We start from the raw sequence: 19,628 nt of genomic DNA, 5'->3' as shown, positions 1-19,628 counted from the left end.
GGTGCGTGCGCGACTGCGCTCGTCACGTGGTCACAGAGACGCGCTCGTGCAACTGATAGTGGGATCGTCGTGCCGGGCGCGTTGGTCGCGTCTGGTTACGTTGGCGGCGCCAGAGCGTCGAACCATCGGTCGCAGAATAGACGCAGGTTGTTCTCGACAACGTGACGTAACGTGTGGGCGCGCTCACGCCACGTCGGAAAATATTTAGGCTTATAAAGGGCAATTCCGCTGTTTTTAAAACCAGATAAGACGGTTGTCATTTTCGAACGGTATTGACAGTCCTGTCACCGGTAGGGTGGTGCAATTTGGGTGGGTTGTCTGCCTTGTGGAAGGTCACAATGAGTCGATGACGCGAGATCCTACACTACCACAGTGTGAACACGCATGGCACAGTGTACACGCGCGCTAGACACGCAATACACGTGGCGGTAACGACAAAGAAGCGGAGCTGATGGCTGTTGATATCTCTTGATGACACAAGTAGATGTTGCAGATTTTCCGGATTAGACAGCGTCGATTTCCGGCAGGATTTCAGCGACAGTGGCGGCGTAGTCTATGATGTCCGAAACACAGGGTGGCTAGTAAAAAGACGTAAGCAGAGAACTCGTAACAAACATTTAAAATTCATTTTCTGCAAACCTAAATGTCTTGCAGCAATAGAGTTTGGCACCGGTTGATAACCCGAGTGCAAAAACGAGCGTATATTGGAGATTCTATTAATATCGTTGGATACCGAGAAATCGCCCGAGTTGCCCGTAAACGTTTTCCACCCGCCGCTGTCGCAGCAGAGGGAAAGGCCAACGCACGCGCAGACACCACTGGCGACTGCCTCAGCGAGGAGGAAGAGAAGGAAGGAATGCGCACACGAAGCGTCTTGCTCGCCGAAGGGAGACAGCAATGGCGAGCCCACACCAACCTGAGGCCTTCGAGTGCGCGGTGGGGAACGAGGCGAGAAACCGCGCCCAAAGGCCAACGTCTTTTCGCGGTTGCGGCCTTCTAAGCGTTTTATTGCGAGAGCAATTTATATGGGCAGTCCAGGCGCATTCCTGCCATAGCCGTGAGGTTCCGTAGTCCAAGGGCGATAAAACCATCGCCGCGCGCCGGCGACGGTTTTATGCTGTATGTGCGAACGAAAGCGTTCGAGGGTGAGCCGGCGAAAGCGGTTCGATCCAGCACCTCGCGTGCGCCAGCGACGAACGCGAGCCGGAAGCGTGCCCTCTCCTCATGTGTGCGATGCACAGGGGTGAGGCGAAGGAGGGGTGGCTGTTCTCCGGCGCCTGCTAGGGTGCGCCGATGTCCTCCTCGCTCACCGCTCCGAAGAGTGGAGACAACCGCGGCGTCTACTACGGCGTATCACGCGAATGGTGCACGCCATAGTAGACGCCTTTGACGGAAGCTGTAGGCACGCGTTGCCGGTGCTCGTGTGTCTTGAAAACGGTCTGCGACGTGGTGCAAGTGGACGCCTGCACGGGCATCATCTTCAAAGCGATCTTTGATGTTTGTAGAGTGCGCGTAGTGCCGGTAGCTTGGTATGCGCTGTGCTTTCGGCGTTTTGTTCACGCTGAAGCGACAGATGCACGAAGATAAATTCATTTGGTGCTGCTGCGATTCCCCACTCCAGCATTTTGACAGCGAGTTTCCGCGCTCATGAGCGCGGTGGGTTCATTTTCACCTGTGCGTGCGTGACACTGCGCTTGTTAATTTAGATAAATTACGTTGGCGGGCTTGTTGGTTCCAATTCATGATAGAATGTGTAAGCGCGACTGAACAACGACGCAGAACGCAGTCGACACACAAAGACACAGCAGCCTGTGGATGTCTGCTTCTTTCTACGTCCTCGTTGAGTCAGGCTTACATATTCTATCCTTGCTATTTTCGATAGTAATGAATGTTTACAGATTATATACGGTTGCTAAAACTACTCTCCTTACCCGGTACAGTTATCCACTAATTTGCTATCGCAATCGGTGCTTCGCCTTTCGGACGAAACTGCGACTTTCTTTCAACCGTTGTGGGCGGCTTGGCGTACTTCTAACGTCAGGGAACTCGCCGTGGATTTGGCGACGTGACACAAATTGTTCATCACATAGGCGAGTAGTAACATTGCCCAATCTTCGCAGCGTTTCTTGTCTTTTACATAAATGGTCAATGCTTGGCGATATTCTTTCTCTTTGTGGTCAAAACATGCTATACAAGAGAACTAACATCCCTTGAGCGAAACGCGCTGGTCATCTATAATAGTGAAGCACCTGTTTAGTCGCTAAATCTTTGCCACACCTTTTTTTTTCTTCTGCGCGCAGGTTCTACGTGAGACGACTGAAGTCTGCATTCAGGTCTGCGTCAGCACAGCGTTTCGCCAAACAAGTGGCCGGTGAAGTATGTCTGAATCCACGCAAGCTCTCGTCACCAAACCTGCACCCGACCGGCTCAGCATCGACTGGGACTCGCTGAACATCCCATGCACTAAGAAGGATGGTGCCAGCTGCAGCCTAATGAAACACCGCCATGATGTGAACAACATCCTACGAGGTGCTTGCCTGGAGCTTGGGGAAGATGGGCGAGGAAAGATCAGAGGTGCCGTCTTAATCGAGTGTGGCCAGGAACGCCCATGCGCGTACGGTGCACACGGCCCTGAGCAAGTCTCACGCGAAGCGAGGGCACTGGATCTCGCCGAGCGTCTACTCGCCCAGCATCGCTGCATCACAGCGATAAAATTCAGGTCCACTTGGATTGGTCGCGCCTCGATGCGTTCAGCAATAAATCGCAATCGCTTTTTGAAAAGCATTACCATCTGTCCAGCAAATATATCATCACCTCGGGACGAAGCTATCTTGCTCGAAATGCTCAATCCAATGCCACAGCGTGGAAATGTCGCCTTCAAGGTCAACGAGTTCAAGGAGGAACGGGGAGTCAACGTGGCCACGCCTGGAAGGTCACTCGGCTTAGGCATGGATCACCTGACAGCACTCGACGTGTCAGAGGTCGAAATGGCCGGTACTCAGGCGCATTGGCTTATCCGGGAGCTCACTGAAAACAAGAGCATCACTGAACTCGGTGTCTCACACTGCGTGTCCCGCTATCGCGACGAAGCCTCCAACGCACTGTTCGCCAGATACCTCGCCAAAGAAGACTGCGCGCTGCGAAAACTGACTCTCAAATCGACTCTCATTTACGGCAGAGGGTTGGACCTGGCCCTGACGGAAATCCTCGATGCGCTCTGCAAGATGAGTGCTTTGGAGGAACTGAACGCAGACATCGTCTTGGCGCCCGTAATATTGTAAGTATTGCTGATAATTGCTCCACGAACAGATGGTACACCAACAGGGCATCTCGAAGCACGTATTCGCCCTGTAATGCCCAAAATGTCATTAGGAACATTAGAAGTATCATACTTAGTGTCAACTGTAATCTAATGGACACAACCTAACGTAATGCCTATGTTATTGTATTTCATGCGCTGTAGCGAGCTTTTGAATTGTGGAGAGTTCAGCGAAAAAATCATTATTTGTATATTTGGCCCACAGATAGAGTAAAAATAAAAGCGCACATGTTTGATACAGGGTGCTTCAGCGAACACTTTCAAAATTCTTTAAAGGTTGCCTGTAGCTGACAACTCAATTCTAGTTTATGAACCGGTCTACTCGAAGTGGTGGAAACTATTTGCACAAAAGATTGAAATCGAAAATCGACTTATTAAGAATTCACTGATTATCTTTCTAGCCGATTATCTTATGACCCGTATTGCAATTTACAACCTCTAGCAGTGGACTTCGCAAGGCGGGTCCACTTGGAACAAATTCTCAGGACGACACCTGTTTCGAGATATAAATCGGAGAAATGGAAAAATGCACTGCGGAGAAATGCATTCTTTCGTTCCAGTTACTTGTGTGCTTCAGTGCAAGAAACGACGTTTCGTTAAGAAATTAACTGGAATGCCAATGCATTTCTTCGCAAAGTTCGGGAATTTATATCTCGAAACTGGTGTCATCTTGAAAATTTGTTCCAAGTGTTTCCGCCTTGTGAACTCCACGGCTAGAATTTGTAAATGGCACTAGGCGCCAAAAATTGTAATTAGTTAAAAGCTTCATTAGTGAATTCTTATTAATTTTCACGCTTGCATCTCAATTTTTTGTAGAAGCATTGTCAGCCGTTTCGAATAGACCAGCTCATGAACTAAAGTTGTGATATCTGCCAAAGGAAACCTTTAAATGTTTGTTTATGTGTTCTCGTGAAACATCCTGCATTTCCTTGATGTCGAACTACAATTGGAAATTACGCGCCTATGAACGCGATTTACGTCGCTCCGAGTTAGCTGTTTTCTTGGAATTTGTATTGCCATTAGTTAAGATTGCCATTGGTGTCGTGTATTAGAGCTCCTGTTTTATTCGTCACTCTAGGGGACAGAAGTGAATGATCATTAGACAAAATTGAAGTTGCTCTTAAAGACACACGAAAACGCTCTTTTAATTGGGTAGAATTACGTATCGTTTTCAAATTACTAGTACTTGAGAAGGGAAATGGTCACCACTACCAGGGAAAAGGCCAAACTTGCTTCTCGTTGAATTTTGTGCCGGAGCCTCAGCCCCTCATTTCGATACGGCCTCACGGATATCAAATTGCTTTTATTTTCATTTGCGCTGTTTCATTGACGCGATAGTTATCGACACCTTTGGATCTTTTGGAATATAGTGTGGTCCTCATTTGTCGAAACATAAGTTCTCTTCTACACCTTCAGAAACGTCGATTTCTGTTTCTTGCATTAGAATGCATTGGATCTCTCAAGAGCTTTTTACTTGAGGCATAATTTTTGAGCAAATAGCTTTTTTTATCCCCACATGTTTCCAGCATGAGCACGGTCACCCTCTTCGCCGAAGTCATCACACGGAGTGCCACACTACGGCGGCTGAGACTACCTTCAACGCATTGCGAATGTCTTGCGACATTCTTGAATTACACTCTCCAGCTTCCGGATCCCCAAGCTGCGAAGTGCATGGACTCCTTGTGCCAAGCCCTGCAGAAACAGAGCTCGACGCTCAGCCGGCTCTGCATCGACATGCGGATTTTCGGAGAAGCAGAGTGCCACGCCTTCTTCTGTGAACTCGCGAACAACAAGACACTGAAGACGGTGGTCGTCGACACCTTGCCCTGCATCGACGGACTCGACAGTGTCTCCAAAATTATCCGGGAGCGGCTACTCAATGACCGCGTTGTCGTCAAGGGACAATGCGCGCACGACAACACAAGGCAGCTGCAGCAGTGCCCGCAAATGTGGAATGCAACGATCAATGCGGAGATTCCAATTGCCAACGTCCCGCGCTCGATAATCCCATCTTTACGTGTTGTCAGTGGTTGCCATCACATAACTTCACTGCGGGTTCAATGCTATGACTGCGAAGTGAATGAATATTCCGCCTTGACAGCATGTATAAGGAGCTCTACCGCGCTCACTGAGGTAGACATAGACTTGAAACCCGCCTGGGTCCTTGGGACAAGCCCGGAGCTTCGGGAAGTAGAGGGAGAACTGGTGTCAGCTCTCGCTTCTAACATCAAGCTAGCCAGAGTCAACCTCAAGGGTTTGCAGCTGTCCTACGACGACATGAACGTGCTCGCGCGAGGCGCTAGCAGGAGCCTGAGCCTCACCGAATTCACCGTGAGTCCTGTGTGCATCTATTACAACAGGTATGATAAAGGCAGCTGTCCTCTGCACGTGACCCAAGAGTTCCTCAAAGCATCCGACCACAAGGACGGCGCGCTGGCGGACATCATGGTATGACTCTCTCGTAAATATTTTTTTTTGTCCGTTCGCCATAACAAGGAAAGTGACAACATACTAAAGACAGCACCCGCAGAGGACTGTCCACATTGAATATTCTGAGAAAATTACTAGGCAGAACTCTTGATTGTCATTAGCATATTGCGTCATAAACCCAACCATCATCCATGGTCTGCGCATATGCACTATGACAAATAACATTGCTTTGAAGAGCGTGAGTACCTGCAAATTTAGAAATCGAAATGCTGTCATTAAAGGCGTCACACGAATGCTCAATGCCACAGGAAGGCGCAGACAAATGTACCTATTATCCATGATTCACATGTCAGCTGAATGATGAACTCGCCAGAGTGCCCTGTGAGACTCCGTAAGACTTACGGAACTAATCTTGGTACCGACTAGTCGTACAGTAAGCTTCGCTGGGTCGTTGACACATAGACTGCGACACACTGCGCCTTTCTTTGCCTGCACCTTTTAAAGTTATGAAATGTATCGTTAGGTCTGATACATGTAAGATAAACCTCCGACATTTCATCAAATTGAACTTGATTTTCCCCTTCCGTTCACGTAAAGACGCTTGTTCGAGGTATGCGAGTCGAGCATGACCGAATCACCAGAAAAAGTTACTGCGAGAGCGGTTAAGTACTCGAAACTGGGTGTGGCACAACGATTATGTTTTTCTTTCGACGTCCCAAGCCACCTCGTAATCCCCAGCTTCACCATTTCCCTAAGCGCGAAGAAAAAAAATTACTACGGATTTGCACAGCCGACCACACTGGAATCTGAACTCCGTGCCACTGGAGCAATGTACATTGCAGAGTCGAACGCGCTAAGCACTAAGTAATCGCAGAACATTGATGCTGGGTAATTATTTCAAGGCTTCACGCTCCAGGCGTATGCTCGAAGGAGTGCAAAATGCTCATGCATTTCGTAGGCGAGAAGGAGCAGCATTGCAGTGCGCGAGGATTACATTACGTGGGCGCTGGAAAACAATGTGTTCTTGACAAGATGGCAGTGGTGTCCTTTTCGCGATGTTCCTAGTTGTCGTGCTCGTGAAAACAGCGTCGGCGGTGCAAAAGAGGCCCTAAGTGAAAATGATGATGATAAGCCTCAAACAAGGTACGTCACCACGATAGAATATCCGCCGAAATTTAAAGTTGGTGGAAATCAACCTGAATATGCATCGCCAACGTCGATGCTCAAAAGCGACGTCTAAGCGTCAAACGTGGCACGCATATCTCGTGGAGCGGCACTCCGTTATTTAACTCCTTGCATCAGTTGTAGTGAAAGATGTTGGCTCCAAACTCTACTTGAAAGTCTCAGGCGGGAACTTCGAAACGATTCACCGAACCTTAAAATCATGAAGCGTTTTGATAGCGCAACGATTCGTTCATCGGCGTACTACATGCTGATACAAAAGCCAAATTAATGAAGCGATGGAAGGAGATTTGAAGTTGGTAAGACATTTCAAAAGCCCCGTTGGAGTGACTAGACGTTGCACTAAGACTTTCTGCTAACGAACGAAGGAAGTACGAACTGTGTCTCTTTTACACAAAACAAATGAAAAAAAAAAAACCATTCACCAAGTTTACCTGAAGTATATTTAAATACTAAAACGTTGAATGGTTTCGAACAAAAGAAAAGGTTACCATTAGCCTTTGGAATAATAATTGCGAATATAAAGTTCTAGAAAGCCGTACAGTTTACTAAATAAACATACGCTACTTCGACAAGGCGAGTCTGAGAATGCTAAAGTGTGTGTGTGAAGGTATTTCGAATGTAATAACATGTTCAGCGTCACGTAACACTTGATCTTAGGTCAGTAAGCATGTAGCTAATAAACCTTCGCTACCTAGTGACATCAATATTGCCAGACTCGATACCCTCGCCAATGGGCAAAAAAAGGCATGTTACACAGACGTTTAGCAGGAAGGGTGCTGGCCAACACTCCTACGGCCCTAGATCTAGTAAGTATCAATAGCCAAGTTAGTCGCCGGATTAATGAACGAGGCTGTAGCACAATTGTCAGTCCAACGCACGTGTAATGCTGACGTTGTGGGTCAAGCTCCCAACGGCGACAAGTGACCTATTCGCCCCCTTTCATTTCCCTTGTTCTTGAGTATTGTGTACATTTCAACAACAGCTAATTTCGCCAATGCGTGCCCAATATATATTCAGGGAAAGAGAGGATACGCGCGACGCAGGAGCAGTAACCATTCGTTGGAGAAGCGATTTAAGACAACAGTTTTTTACTAAAGGGCGAATGCTTCAAATTACGTGGGTCTTGACCGGGTTGCACCGGCTTAACGTTTAATTACACGACCAAGCTATCCTGTCAGCAGATGCCGAGTTCCGCGGCCAATTGCATTTCCAACGAAGCATGTGTTACGCACTACGGCCATGACGATGTGACAGCACGCACGTCAATCACGTCGGATGCCTCCGTCTACTGCACATATGCCAAAATGTTTTGAACGAATATATTACGTACTTTGGTGGAGTGAAGAAATCAGCAAATTTGCAAGCTACAATTGGAATCGGCACGCACAGCGATGATAGGTGAGTCGCTGGGAGAGGCCTTCGTCCTGCGGATGACATAAATCGTGACTGATGATGATGATGATGATGACTGATCTTCCTGCACCCACAATGGCGTTCGCCTGTAATGTTTCTTTGCTCTATGTGAAATCATGTGGATTGCACTGGATGGCGCTTGACGCCAAAATGCTCATAATCACGTTGCGTAGACTTCATCTGGCCAATCTACGAGATTATTTCTGCGACGATGCCTCGAGACGGCGCGTCATGCTTTCACAGTGTATGCACAGCTACCTTCAATTTCCTTATCGATTGGCACGCGCTATCCACTTCAGCTCCGTTTTCACGTACACTACCGAAGTGCTTCGAACGGTTTACTTTCGCAGGCTTACATTTCTTTGGCTTTTTAAACCGTGGCTCATCTCTGTACACGCAGGCAGTGACCAGGAGGAATGCATCCGCCATATTGGACGCTGCAGACTTCGTGCTGGGCGAACAAGATGGCGTCGACGGTGCCCGCGCCATCGAGCTGATGCGTGAGCACCCGCGTCTCCTCGAAATGGTGATGGAAGGTGCTGACGTCACTAAGGCCGAAGCCAAGAAGAAGATCCGCAGCGCCCTGGTTCGCGTCCGCAGCAGTAGCATTGACGAATTTATGACAATGACTGGCGTCGTCAAGGAGGCGGTGGAGTGCCTGAGTCATCCCGGTGCCAGGAGACGTCAGCTAGCCGACATTGGCCACGACTGCTGGCTCCACATTCGAAGTTTCTTGAAGATAGCGGACGTCCTGTCAAGTTGAGCCAATCTAGGTCGGTGAAAACAATCTAGCGAGTTATTTTTTTGTTCGCCGTCTGCATGGGGTCGGGGCTTGAAGGAATATCGCTTACCACTGCATGACGAAAGTGAATGTGGCTGTCTATGAACAAAAAGTGAAAGTAACACGAATTTGTCGTGGATCGCTGAAAAGGAATTCGGCAGCAACTTGCGAAGAAGTTGTTAAGTTTGTCAGATTCCTGCTACGATCGCCAATAGCATTCTTATGACTTAATCGTAAAACTCAGATTGATTTATCTATGTGCCACATATTTACTTTGAACGCACAAGCTCAGAATGCGCATATAACATAAGTATGCAATATCGTTTTGGATAGTATTTCAGTCACATGGGGGATCGAAAAAAATTACCGTCTTATTTAGACCTTTACTTTTTTTCATACACAATAATAAACTTGTAATGACACCAGTGACAACCACATTGCATCCAGGTGGCCGGCGTTCTTATTCATCTACGGCTGTAAAGGCCACAGAGTTTATTGAAAGGTGAACATGGGCCATCCCGATTATGCAGGCCTTGTTAGCTCATTTGGTGAGGGTAAAATGGCACGAGGAGGTAGATTCAGAGTAAACGAGTATAAAGTAAAGATGGTAGATTCACAGTAAACGAGCTTGACACTTGAGATTCCGTGTAGCATTTACCAATTCATTTTTACCGTGTATATATAAAGGAAAACTGACATACCCTTTCATCTAGTCCTCTTTTCAATTAAGGGATTGTCTTCGGCATGTACGATATAAAAAATATCAACAACGCTAAACAAACCTAGAACGTGTTTCATACTAGCTGGTCTACAGAGTACATTTGCTTTCATTGCTCGGGAGATCTGTGTATCATGACGTCATAATGCGGAAAATGGGCGCACGGGATGCAAAATCTGTCTCTCGGTGCTCTGCTGTGCCACCACACAGGGCCGCGCAGTTAATAGCTGTGTAGAACATAGCTGAGCATTTTACGCGAGTTAGTTTAATCATTTTTCATAAACTAACGCGCTAATGGCCTCCTTTTCTTAATACATTTATTTCCGATGCGGAAAAATTACCAGAACGTAGAGTAACAATATGGCGCTGAAAAGGGCCAGTTGTTGGTCGTTCATACTTTCTTCTTGCTCTATGTTTATAGTACAAAAAACCGAGACCCCAAGTTATCATGCGCAAACTTCAACTACTGTCAATACTGTCATGACACAGAGACGCAAACGGAACATATAAAGGGCGATTGATTGAAAGATTAGACTTCTGCAATGCATATTTCACTCGTAACTAAAACAGAGCTTTTATGAGCTAGAAAGTGATGAAATATCACGACCTCTACACAACCTGCAGTGTGACACCGAGACTACTAAGAGTATTCACACATTTGCATGATTATCGCTTCCTCGTTGTGTTGTTATTGCTAATCAATAAATTTTACCAATACCTGCTTCATTCTGCAGTCTTCGGCAGCAGAGCCTGGCAGCCTGAGGGGAGAAGAAACCAAGGTGGCTACTCCTGCTGCCGTGGAAGTACCGCTCCTAAATAGAGACTGTTACGTTTCAACTAGTAGGGATTGGGTGTACATATCTTGACTTTTCTCAGTCCTTACACCATCGACCCAGGAAGCTGTTCGGAAGCCACTGAACACCGTTTGCCATCGCCGATGTGGAAGTGTTCCAGCGTCTATTCAATCTGTTTTGAGGTGGTGGTGTTTAAGCAGTGGAGGTCGTGTCGTTTTCCTCGCATTACTTCACGCGACATGAATGGCAATTGGAGTTCACTTGACACGTGCTAATTTTGGAACCATAGCAGCGGGCCCGTCTTTCTCCATTGACCCTGATTTCAGTCCTCAAACAAGGCTTAGACACATCTCTCTCTCACCCGATACTATGTGCAGCTGTTATTTTAATTTGCATTGTGCACATCGGAGTGCGTGATTTGAGGCACTTATTAGGCCCTAGTGTTCTGTAACGTAATGTCCATGGTTTTGTTGCAGTAAATAGTAACACACAATAAAGCGAACGTGCGTCTTCCAGCGTGTCTAAGACCATGTGTTTGAGTGCCGAGACCATTCATGTAGTTTTGCATCACTCTCTCCGTAAAGTGTCAACTGTCAGTGTTGTACTGTGCATTGTAATCGTCATGCCTGACGAAAGAAAGAAATAATCCATGCGTGTTTCTAAAGTGGAGCCCGAGCTAGCATTTAGAGCTGCAATCTGTTCGCTACAAACATTGAATGTAAGAGACTAGAGACGAGAAGTCGAACGTAGTTGAACTTGAACGTGACGGAGTTTCGTTGATTTCCCTCAAGGGATTCCCATTCCTTTTTAAAAGCATTGTACTTTAGTTAGTCTGTTTTCACACAGGGGGTAAGTCAAGTATACAGTATCACGCACTCGACATAAACTGTCACCAATAGTTATATTATCGCAATTATTACCTCGGTATGCCTACATCGACAACCAGAAGGCGTTTCGTTCTTGAATGAGATATATCTTCGAATGTGTAGATCTGAACTCTAACCGCGCATGATGCTACTGTGTTGGAACTCAACGCACACAATTAGCTTCCCAGACCGGAAATAGTAGTGATGTTAGGTATAGCCATGTATCCAGATTGCCTAACTCTATTACGGTGACATCTTCCCAAAGTAGATGTTGACGGCATGTAAATGGGGGGCCGAGGGCAGCGAAGGACTAGATGCACTGATATTTCTAGTAATTTTGCCAGCATGAGGTGAGTTTCATTCACACAGAAACCCCTCGCCTTGTTTTACCAGTGAAATGTCGTAGCCACAGTGGCACGTGAATAATCTGAAGAACAAGTTCCTTGTCGACACGTTTGTGTTTCTTGTTGCCTGCATGTACATAAAAATTCCAATAAATGAGTGTGTCATATCAAAAAGACTGTGTGTGGCCTTTTATTGAATAAATTACATGCTGTGTACACTAGAAATGGAGAAAGTGAACACTCCCGGGCTGAGTTTAGTAGCAAAGCATAATTACCCCAGAAGGTGGACGGGAATACGGCGCCGCGTTAACTAAATTGGTGAGAATATCGCACGTGTTACGTTGAAGGCGTGGGTTCGTATGCCACCTGCGGCCAGTCTTTTGTTTCTTCATCCACTGTGATTTCCATTAATTTATCATTTCTTTATTTCAATTAGTAAGGGCAAGTGACTTACCCTATGTCGTGCTTGGTGCCTTTGTTTGTTGGTTTGTTATGATATGGTTAATGAAAATCGGGCCCCTCGCTTCCCTTTCTTCTCGTTCATTGAATTACAAGGGTTTCGAATCCGGAAGCAGTGATGCCTTGAGGTAGTTTGTATGGGTTTACTGACCCGTTGCCGTCACTCAAATGGATGACGTACTCGTGACGCCTGCGGCATATCAGATGTTCCACATCCGACGCCTAGGTTCGGAGTGGTGGCGCTGGCTAACAGCCCTAGGGTTAGTTCTAGTTCGTTACATCGCCGACCCAGGAAGCTGCTAGGAACCCAGTGAACACCGTTTGCCATCGCCGATCCGGAATTGTTCAAGCGTGTATTCACTGTGTGGTGGCGTTTAAGCAGTGGAGGAGGCATCCGGCCGTTTTCCTCGTATTACTTCACGCGACATGAATGGCGATTGGAGCTTGCTTGACACGTGCCAATTTTGCAACGATAGCGGCGGGCCCATCTTTCTTTATTGATCCTGATTTCAGTCCTGAAACAAAGCTTAGATGTAAATCTATGTCACCCGATACTATGTGCAGTTGGTGTTTTAATTTACATTATGCACTTCGGAGCGAGTGATTTGAGGCACTTATTGGACGCTAGTGTTCTGCAAAGTAATGTCCATGGTTTTATTGCGGTAATTAGTAGCATGCAATAACGAGGACATGTGTCTTCCAGCGTGATTAAAACCATGTGATCCATTCTTGTACTTTTGCATTACTCTCTCCGAAAAGTGTCAACTGTCAGTGTTGTACTGTGCATTGTAATCGCTATGCCTGATGAAATTAAGAAATTTTCCATGCGTGTTTCTGCAGTGGAGCCCGAGCTAGCATTTAGAGGTGGGATCTGTTCGCTACACGCATTGAATCTGGGAGACTGCAGACGAGAACTCGAACCTGTTTGAATTGAACGCGACGGAGTTTTGTTCATTTCCCTCAACGGATTCTCATTCCTTTTTAAAACCATTGTATTTAAGTTTCTTTTTTTACATAGGGGAAAGTCAAGTATACAGTACCACGCACTCGACATAAACTGTCAGGTGTAGTTATATTATCACACTTATTACCTCGGTATGTAATGCTACATCGACAGTCAGAAGGCGTTTCGTTCTTGAACTAAATATAGCACAGCATGTATAGTTCTGATCACTAACCACGCATTCATGCTACTGTGGTGGAACTCAACGGACACGATTAGCTTCCCAGACCGAAAACAGAAGTGATGTTAGGATTAGCCATGTATATAGATTGCCTAACTCTATTACGATGACATATTGACACAGTAGATGTCGACCGCATTTAAATGGGGGGCGGAGTGCAGTCAAGGACTAGTCGCAGTGATAATTTCTAGTAATTTCGCCAGCATAAGGCAACAGGCCGCCATTGGAATATGAACCTGGCAACGTTTAACGCTAGAACGTTATCTAGTGAGGCGAGTCTAGCAGTGCTATTAGAGGAATTAGAGGGCAGTAAATGGGATATAATAGGGCTCAGTGAAGTTAGGAGGCCAAAAGAAGCATATACAGTGCTAAAAAGCGGGCACGTCCTGTGCTACCGGGGCTTAGCAGAGAGACGAGAACTAGGAGTCGCATTCTTGATTAATAAGAACATAGCTGGTAACATACAGGAATTCTATAGCATTAACGAGAGGGTGGCATGTCTTGTTGTGAAACTTAATAAGATGTACAAAATGAAGGTTGTACAGGTCTACGCTCCTACATCTAGTCATGATGACCAGGAAGTCGAAAGCTTCTATGAAGACGTGGAATCGGCGATGGGTAAAGTCAAAACAAAATACAGTATACTTATGGGCAAATTCAATACCAGGGTAGGCAAGAAGCAGGCCGGAGACAAGTCAGTGGGGGAATATGGCATAGGCTCTAGGAATAGCAGAGGAGAGTTATTAGTAGAGTTTGCAGAACAGAATAATATGCGGATAATGAATACCTTTTTCCGCAAGCGGGTTAGCCGAAAGTGGACGTGGAGGAGCGCGAATGGTGAGACTAGAAATAAAATCGACTTCACACTCTACGCGAACCCTGGCATCATACAAGATGTAGACGTGCTCGGCAAGGTGCGCTGCAGTGACCATAGGATGGTAAGAACTCGAATTAGCCCTGACTTAAGGAGGGAACGGAAGAAACTGGTACATAAGAAGCCAATCAATGAGTTAGCGGTAAGAGGGAAACTAGAGGAATTCCGGATCAAGCTACAGAACAGGTATTCGGCTTTAACCCAGGAAGAGGACCATAGTGTTGAAGCAATGAACGACAATCTTATGGGCATCATTAAAGAGTGCGCAATAGAAGTCGGTGGTAACGCCATTAAACAGGAAAGCAGTAAGCTATCGCAGGAGACGAAAGATCTGATCAAGAAACGCCAATGTATGAAAGCCTCTAACCCTACAGATAGAGTAGAGCTGGCAGAACTTTCTATGTTAATCAACAAGCGTAAGACAGCGGACATAAGGAACTATAATATGGATAGAATTGAACAGGCTCTCAGGAACGGAGGAAGCCTAAAAGCAGTCAAGAAGAAACTAGGAATAGGCAAGAATCAGATGCGTGCGCTAAGAGACAAAGCCGGCAATATCGTTACTAATATGGATGAGATAGTTCAAGTGGCTGAAGAGTTTTATAGAGATTTATACAGTACCAGTAATACCCACGACGATTAGGTGAGAGAGAATAGGCTAGAGGAACTTGAAATCCCACAAGTAACACCGGAAGAGGTAAAGAACGCCTTGGGAGCTATGCAAAGGGGGAAGGCAGCTGGGGAGGATCAGGTAACAGCAGATTTGTTGAAGGATGGTGGGAACGCTGTCCTAGAAAGATTGGCCGCCCTATATACACAATGCCTTATGACCTCAAACGTACCGGAATCTTGGAAGAACGCTAACATAATCCTAATCCATAAGAAAGGGGACGCCAAAGACTTGAAAAATTATAGACCGATCAGCTTACTGTCCGTTGCCTACAAAGTATTTACTAAGGTAATCGCAAATAGAATCAGGAATACCTTAGACTTTTTTCAACCAAAGGACCACGCAGGATTCCGTAAAGGCTACTCAACAATAGACCATATTCACACTATCAATCAGGTGATAGAGAAATGTGCGGAATATAACCAACCCTTATATATAGCCTTCATTGATTACGAAAAAGCATTTGATTCAGTCGAAACCTCAGCAGTCATGAAGGCACTACGGAATCAGGGTGTAGATGAGCCATATGTAAATATACTGGAAGATATCTATAGTGGTTCCACAGCCACCGTAATCCTCCACAAAGAAAGCAACAAAATCCCACTAAAGAAAGGCGTCAGACAGGGAGATACGATATCTCCAATGCTATTCACAGCATGTTTACAGGAGGTATTCAGAGACCTGGAGTGGGAAGAATTGGGGATAAAAGTTGATGGAGAACACCTTAGCAACTTGCGTTTCGCTGATGATATTGCCTTGCTTAGTAACTCAGGAGACCAATTGCAATGCATGCTCGCTGACCTGGAGAGGCAAAGCAGAAGGGTGGGTCTGAAAATTAATCTACAGAAAACTAAAGTAATGTTTAACAGCCTCGGAAGAGAACAGCAGTTTACGATAGGTAGCGAGGCACTGGAAGTGGTAAGGGAATACATCTACTTAGGGCAGGTAGTGGCCACGGACCCGGATCATGAGACTGAAATAACCAGAAGAATAAGAATGGGCTGGGGTGCGTTTGGCAGGCATTCTCAAATCATGAACAGCAGGTTGCCACTATCCCTCAAGAGGAAATTGTATAACAGCTGTGTCTTACCAGTACTCACCTACGGGGCAGAAACCTGGAGGCTTACGAAAAGGGTTCTGCTGAAATTGAGGACGACGCAACGAGCTATGGAAAGAAGAATGATAGGTGTAACGTTAAGGGATAAGAAAAGAGCAGACTGGGTGAGGGAACAAACGCGGGTAAATGACATCTTAGGTGAAATCAAGAAAAAGAAGTGGGCATGGGCCGGACATGTAATGAGGAGGGAAGATAACCGATGGTCATTAAGGGTTACGGACTGGATTCCAAGGGAAGGGAAGCTTAGTAGGGGGCGGCAGAAAGTTAGGTGGGCGGATGACATTAAGACATTTGCAGGGACAACATAGCCACAATTAGTACATGATCGGGGTAGCTGGAGAAGTATGGCAGAGGCCTTTGCCCTGCAGTGGGCGTAACTAGGCTGATGATGATGATGATGATGATGATGATGATGATGATGATGAAGGCAACTTTCGTTCACGCAGGCACCACTCACCTTGCTTTAGCAGCAGAGTGTCATAGCCACAGCAGCACGTGCGTAAACTGGAGAGCAAGTTCCTTGTCGACAGATTTGTGTTTTTTGTTGCCTGTAAGTAAAAATCGCAATAAATGAGCGTATCATGGCAAAAAGTCTGTTTGTGGGTTTATATTGAATACAGTGCATGCTGTGTATACTAGCAATGCAGAAATTTGACACTCCCAGGGTTAGTTTGGTAGCAAAGTGCAGATACCCGGGCTGGTGGAGGGCAAAACGGCGCCACGGTAGCTCAAATTGTAAGAGTATCGCTTGATCCACTTTCGTGTCCAATAATTTATCATTTCTTTTTTGAGTTAATCAGTACAAGTGATTTATCCTATGTTGTACTTGGTGCCTTTCTTTGTTGGTTTCTTATGATACAGTTAAAAAATATCGAGCCCCTCGGTACCCTTTCGTCTCATTCATTACATTACGAGGGTCTCGAATCCGGCAACATTGATGCCTTGATGTAACTTGTGCGCGTTGATTGATCGTTTGCTGTCATCCAAATAGATCACGGATTCGTGACGCCTGCGACAAAAAAGGTGTTCAACATCCGACGCCTACGTTCGTGAGTGGTGGCGCTGGCTAACACTCCCAGGGTTAGTTCTCGCAGTACACCGCAGAGAGTGAATGGCAAACTGGGCTCGCCGCCGTAGCTCCATAAGTAAGAGCATGGGAGGCATGATGCGAGCACGTCGGTTCGTATATCAGCTACGGCCAGTTCTTCATCCACTTTCATTTCTATTAGTTTCTAATTTTTTTTAATTATTAAATGTGTAATTTCTCCTACCTTGCTCGTGGTGTCTTTGTCTGTTGGCTTCTGATACGGTCAACAAAAATGAGGCCCCTCGATTATATATATATATATATATATATATATATATATATATATATATATATATATATATATATATATATATATATATATATATATATATATATATATGTATATATATGTATATGGAGAGGGAGGAGTGGTAGTTTTCGGCAAAGAACCCCTCCTCCCCAGCAATAAGTTTCTCGCTACGCCACTGCCTTTGTCAGCTAGAGCTGCACTTGTAGTCGGCTTCCCATTAATGCCAGCGTATCATCGATGTGGTACTCTCCTATCCCTGTTTCCAGCATGTTTAATGAGGACGACAACATCGTCATGGCGTATTGGAAAATGTTCACTAAAAAAGGTGCCACGGCGTTTTGCGCGTTCCCACTATGTGATTGGACACTCAGTGCACTAAGCTTCCCGTTGCACTAAAACACCGGGTACCATAGAGATTGGTTGTCAGTCCCTTTAAATTGTTGTTTTCAATATTTTCAGAGAACTGTTGAGGCGAACGAGTGAGTTTCGTAATTCGCAAAAAAAAAAAAAAAAAATCACAGTTTCGACGTGAGGGCCAAGCAATGAATGAATACGTGGTGGCCATGATTACACGAAGTGCAATGTTCTTAGCTGTAGTGGCAGTACGATGTGCAGTAACCGTAAAACAAAAAATGAAAAAACGAGGTGTTGTGTTAGACGACCTCTGTGTGAATCCTGCCATCAGACAATATCATTTTATTTATTTTTTAAAAGCTTATTTCAGTATAAGCTAAAGGTCCTCCGCTGTAAGGAATTACATGGGGATGAAATGCAACATCGCCTGAGGTAACATGTAGCAGGTGACAACAATATGAAAAAGAAATATAAAAATGAAAGCCATTGTCTTTCTTTGCGAACAGCATTTTTCCGTATCGGGCATGTTTCAGATCTCTTTCCTGGGCCGATGCCGGAGGTAGTGCAAATCCGGGTCAATAATGTTAGCATCATTTCCAGGTTTCAGCTCTGTTATTTTGTTTCGCACTTCTAAAATTTAAGTCTCAAAGGAATTATGCATGCGCTGTCGTTGTTTGGTTTCATGGCATTTGTTTGTGGGATGCCATTCTCAAAATTCTGAGGAATAGCTTTGTCAAGAAAGTAATCCCTGTGAGCATCTCTCGTTCTGGGACTGAGCATGCCTGATGGTGTTCTATTAAGGAAGGCATCAGGCTTCCCAAGCGCCGGGTAACAACAGCTGTGAAGATATTGTAGTGAACGATCAAAAGCGTGATTGTCCTCCTTTCCTCTGGACGAACTGATGATGATGGATCGTGCTTAGGTATCAGCACAATGCGACCGTCGCAGAAACTACACGGGTATTCGAAGTCCTAAAGGCAGCGGCTCATAACAGATACTAAGGTGGCGCCAATATCTTCCCTGAGCGTTAGATAACACTCAACGTGCAACCAGTCTGGCTCTAGGGCCGAGCCACGCTTCCTGGAAGATAATGCTCCCTTCTCTTCATCCGCTGATGGTCGCGCACAAAGACGGTCAGCTACCTCAGGTGGAACCTGAGGCAGCGCACTAAGCATTGTACGCAATCCTCGAGAGCCAGGATCTATTTGCATAGTCGTACGGGCCATGTTTTCAAATTGCCTTACGATGAGCGAATAATCACGCGTTTGAGGCGACGTAACACAAAGTGCTCTTGGGGCCGCCGAACCGAGTGCATTCGCCTGTCCAAAAAGCCAGTTTCTTGCAAACCGCAGAACTACAGAACTACAAGCAGCAGCTGACAAAGAGGACGCTGCGATGAGGCGTTGGAAGCGGTTCCGTAGCTCACGCTGCCATGACCGCATCAACTGAGTCACTTGATTGACCCGAAGGGTGACACGGAGCTTCGTGGCAGTATCCGTCAGTTCTTCAGACACACGTCGTCTGAGTGCACGCCCTTCAATTGAAGAATGCAGACGCCACTGCACCTTGAGCGCGTCCCATGACTCTGGGTCAGATCTAGAAACAGAGGCGAGCAAGACTCTTGACAAACAACAGCGCGAGTGGGCGTGTAGAACACGGATGTCTAGACGCGAAAGTTTAGCTGACGAGAAAGTTGGGACGCGAGTTTCAAGCATAACTGGTCTCTGATTGGAAATATAAACAGGGGATGAAGGTAAGGTTATCACATCAGATAGGGTGACGT

This window comes from Dermacentor andersoni, chromosome 11, assembly GCF_023375885.2.
Source record: "Dermacentor andersoni chromosome 11, qqDerAnde1_hic_scaffold, whole genome shotgun sequence".
In the NCBI taxonomy this organism is placed as follows: Eukaryota; Metazoa; Arthropoda; class Arachnida; order Ixodida; family Ixodidae; genus Dermacentor; species Dermacentor andersoni.
Note: the sequence above shows the minus strand (reverse complement) of the source record.